This window comes from Otolemur garnettii, unplaced genomic scaffold (genome assembly GCF_000181295.1).
Source record: "Otolemur garnettii isolate 467f Iridium unplaced genomic scaffold, OtoGar3 scaffold00041, whole genome shotgun sequence".
Taxonomy (NCBI): Eukaryota; Metazoa; Chordata; class Mammalia; order Primates; family Galagidae; genus Otolemur; species Otolemur garnettii.
Genome location: NW_003852436.1, coordinates 13,346,575 through 13,351,423, shown reverse-complemented (window position 1 = coordinate 13,351,423; position 4,849 = coordinate 13,346,575). Strand labels below are relative to the sequence as shown.

The 4,849-nt window shown below is 39.8% G+C and overlaps 1 protein-coding gene and 2 pseudogenes across 8 annotated transcripts in view; 1 reads left to right on the top strand and 2 right to left on the bottom strand.

Moving 5' to 3' along the window:
• TMEM131L (transmembrane 131 like) overlaps positions 1 to 4,849 on the bottom strand; it is a 185,707-nt gene that overhangs the window by 110,773 nt on the left and 70,085 nt on the right. The window lies entirely within an intron of this gene.
• LOC105887024 lies at positions 1,501 to 2,492 on the bottom strand (annotated as a pseudogene).
• Positions 3,112 to 3,870, top strand: LOC100963517 (annotated as a pseudogene). The gene has a single exon (XR_002773510.1). The product of XR_002773510.1 is annotated as a 60S ribosomal protein L14 pseudogene (transcript).

The following is a 4,849-nucleotide window of genomic DNA, read 5'->3' as shown; positions in this document are numbered from 1 at the left end:
TTTGGTGGGCCTGGGCTGGGGATTTGAACCCGCCACCTTAGGTGTATGTGGCTGGCGCCTTAGCCGCTTGAGCCACAGGCGCCGAGCCCAATATTTCTATACAAAGAGAAATTTCTGAAGATCCACTCCACTGAGACAATGCTTCGACAACCTTTGCCTTAAATCCTCTAAAAGGAAATTATGTAGAGTATGTTAATCTGATACCACTAAGCAATGATTTAAAGTTGATGGTTTAAAAATTGTCTTTTTTTTTCTTAGTACAGACATTGGTTGTTTCTTTAATATAACGAGCTTTTTCCAGACCTAAACTGCTGATATACAGAATTTATTAAGCTTTTCACATATAATAAAGCATAGTTTTAATTGCATCCAAAATACTAACAGAAGCTCTAGCAAACAAGAATGGCAACATGTTATTCCATAACAATCAACACTTGTGGCTTTTCAAATTTGGTTTTCATAAGATAATTTATTCTGAAGTAAATCTAGCCATGCTTTTAAAAAATGCTTTAGCTCACTCTAAGCTTGGCAATTAACATTTGGCATAAAAAAATAATGAAACAATCACATCTTTATAAATAACAAATACAACATTCTAGGGCATAAACATATACAGCATAAGGAAAAGGTGGTGGTTAAGTAATTATTAGAATTAATCGAGTACCTTGGCCTCTATGCAAATTCATCCAGAGGCTTTGATTCATTCAGCCCCAACACTCAGTTCTCAAATGGGGGCAGTATCTACAGTATCCTTTTAGAAGAGTTTCTAACACATTGAAAACAAGTAAGTAGAAAAATGATGAGTTGATTTTTATTAATGCATTACATTCTCAGGAGTTATCACCAACTCTTTCGTATGAAAAAATGCTCAAGTTAGAATAGTCGTGTAACTTTCCGTGCTTACATGGTACTCAATAGATTAAATGAAGACAGCTATGTTCCCTATAATGTGATTGATTTCGACATTTTTACAACAATCTAGGTCTAAAAATCCTTTAGTTTGAATTGAAAGGAGTGCTCATATTTCAGCCTACTGATAATATGCTTAATTTGAAATGTTGTTTTGTCAATTTACTCAAATTAGAATTTTAACCTGGTAAAAAAAATAAGTTGATATGAGTAGCATAATAACCAACATACTGACAAGGTTACTGTTACAAATGGAGATAAACAAGGATGGAGGGGGTCCACTCTTATCACCTGTAAGTTTGATTACTGTACATACAGTCACACAACTATAACAAACTGGATGTAGAACTATTTATTCTCTTCGAGTGTCTTCAGACACCCAAGATATGCACCTTATACCAAAACAGTGTTTATTTCAAAATGTTTTTTGTAGCTGGTAGCTCTTCCCTTAGAGGTAAAGAAAATGTACCAAGACTTTTAATAACTAGGATTCAGAAAATGTAAAAGAACAATTTTAATTAGGAATCAAACATACAATTTCAAAGAGAAAAAGAAATCTTATAGAAGAGAAAGACCAAACTGACTTCCCAGATTGATAGCAATTTGAAAAGTAGGAAAAGAAGACTATTACAACCTGCAGCTTCTTAGATCATTCTATTCAGTGTCCCCAGGTACTACAACACTATCATGGTGTTTCCTAAATAAAGAGCCTTAAATATACATTAGAGGGTGTTTCCCAGGAGTAGAGGTGGAGATATTTTCATTTTGTTTAACCCACAAACTATTTGGTCAAAAGAGTATGTAAAGCTAAATAAAAGCCCATCTGGTAGAAATTCACAAATGTTGACGAGATGTGCTTGGATCTCGCTTGCAGCCTCTGGCAGTGGGACGCAGAACAAAGGTAGGAATCTCCCAGGCTCTCCTGTGTTGGTTCTGGATGAGGCTCCGTGGTGGTGGCACTAGCATTTTCAGTCAATCAGGACTTCTCCTAAGTCACCACCAGCAGGCTTGGTTCTCCCCACTTGGGACTTTACGTTTTCAACCTTTTCTTCAAATGATTTGAGGGCTGGAAAATTTTTTACATCTTTCAGCTTTTTGGTGATGGCGGAGCCAACAGATGAAAAAGCAGCTGAAGTCTTCTGTCCAGCCTGAGACAATGCTTCAGATGTTTTCTTGAATGCAGGTGTTGAGGTCACAACTTGCCATCCTTTGGCAATATTCTGTTTTAATTCTTGTAGTGATCTGATTCCTTGTTTCCGCTTGATCTCTGCTAGGTGCTTCTCTTTTGCTGCTAACACTTGAGACAGAGTCTGAATTTCTTCTTCAACCTTCGCCGGTTCTCGTCTCAGCTCTTCTCGCTCTTCTTCTGATGGGGTATCTGTAGGACTGACGGTGGCAGCAACATCTTCTCCTTCCTCAGGGGCTGGATCTGCCCTCAGCAGACCAAATTTCTGAAGAGCAGGTGAGCCGGGTGGAGATGAATTTCCACTAGGAGACAAGTAGAGATAGCTTTTGTTCACTCCTGTATCAAAATCAAACGGGGACTGATAGTCCTCATATAAGTCCATCTCTCTACAATCCATTCCAGGCAAAGGCAGAACGCATGGCTTTACAACCTCGGAACCTGATTCCTCAGATGAGTACAGCTTTGCCCATATTCCCTTTTGCCAGATATAATCTCACAAAAGAAGTCAACCACAGGGCTTAGAGGCCCTGGCTTCCAGGTGATACAGCATTTCCTTCCGGTCCTAAACATTTTGAGAACAGTCTTTCTGTTCATTAATGAAGGAAAACATTCCTACTGGTGTCCTGAATTTATAAAATTCACAATTCAGGCCTCAGAATATTTCTTTTTAATTATCCAGTACAAAGCTGGCTTCATCCTAGTATGTCAGAAAGTACTGAAGTATGAAAAACGTTTCACAAATTGAACTTAAACCTTTACCACATCTAATTAACAAACACAAAGTAGGTATAGAATATTTTTTAAAACCAATGTCGGGTAAGTCTTATTTCTTATTTTAGCTTTTTAAAATATCAGGTCTAGTCATGTCAAGGGTATGTAAAATTAGAGTGATTCACTAAATTACAAATACTGTCACTGTTAAGATGGCGAAATAGCTAAGAAATCGAAAAATAATAGAAAACGTAGGATACAACTGAGGAAAATAAGGTATTGAATCAGGCATTGAAAAGCTATGGAAGAAAATGTGTCTAGTCTGTGTGACTAGAGGAATCTAGACTATAAAAACAGGTTCAGCTTCTTGCCAGACGCCGCTGACATGGCGCTTCATGGAGGTTGGCCTAGTGGCCTACGTCTCCTTTGGGCCTCGTGCCAGAAAGCTTGTAGTGATTATAGATGTTATTGATCAAAAACAGGACTTTGGTTGATGGATCCTGCACTCAGGTAAGAAGATAGGACATGCCTTTCAAATGCATGCAACTCACTGACTTCATCCTCAAGTTCCCACACAGTGCCCGCCAGAAGTACGTCCGACAAGCCTGGCAGAAGGCAGATACAAATACAAAATGGGCAGCCACAAGATGGGCCAAGAAAATGGAAGCCAGAGAAAGGAAAGCTAAGATCACAGATTTTGATCGTTTTAAAGTTATGAAGGCAAAGAAAATGAGGAACAGGATAATCAAGAATGAAGTGATGAAGCTTCAAAAAGCAGCTCTTCTGATAGCTTCTCCCAAAAAAGCACCTGCTAAGGGTGCTGCTGCTGTTGCAGCGGCTGCTGCTAAAGTTCCAGCAAAAAAGATGACCACTGCAGGCAAGAAGGCTGCAGCCCAGAGGGTTCCTGCCCAGAAAGCCACAGGCCAGAAGCTCAGAAGGGTCAAAAGGCTCCAGCCCAGAAAGCACCTGCTCCAAAGGCATCCGGAAAGAAAGCATAAGAGGCTATAATGAAAGTAATAAAGGTTCTTTTTGACGTGTTGACAAATGTAGAAAAATAAAAAAAAGATAAGGTTCAGCTTGTTAGTCCTTGGTTTGGAGAAAATCTTTTTGAAAGTAGCACTCACATCCTGGGTCTGGTTCAAATCCTTTGGCTAACCATTTGAATCCAGCAACATGGGTTACTGCAACATGCCTGAGATGATTTTTCTTTTTTTGAGACAGAGTCTCACTGTGTCACCCTGGGCATCTTCATAGCTCATAGCAATCTCAAACTCTTGGGCTTAAGCGATTCTCCTGCCTCAGCCTCCTGAGTAGCTGGGACTATAGGCACCTGCCACAAGGCCCACCTAATTTTTCTATTTTTAGTAGAAATGGGGTCTCACTCTTGCCAGGCTGGTCTGGAACACCTGAGCTCAAACAATCCACCTCAGCCTCCCAAAATGTTAGGATTACAGGTGGGAGAAGTGCTCCCAGACTGAGTGGTTCTTTTCGTCCCACTGCTTGAATGCATAGATCTGTAATCCCAGAATGAAGAAATACATCAAGACCCATCGTGTTTATAAACTAGTTACACAAAAACATAGGCAAGTGAGGTGAGGAGCAGTACCCAATCTGCAGCCTCACCTCTGCTGCAGATACATATCCTACCTCTACATATAGTCCCCTCCCTGTAATGGGGGTGAACGCACCCAACATGGAGATAAAAGGGCTGAGCCATCAAGAGAGAATGCCCAAACCCAGTCATACCTCGACTACCCCTGCTTCTTCCAGGTTACCAGAACAAATGAGTCCCATTCAACGCTTTAACTAGATGAGTAGACTCTGTCGCTTGAAGCTGAAACGGTCCCAACTAGAGGGTAGATGAACCCACCACCCAAAACTTAATTCATGAAGTTGGGTCTAAACATCAGGAAAGTAGATTAACTTTTGGAACATTAAAATACATCCTGTAGCTATTTATGAAAACAAATAATTTCTGGGAAATAGGATGAATTTACAAAAGACCAAAGATGATCTGCATTCCCAATTTTAAAAAAGGAAAAA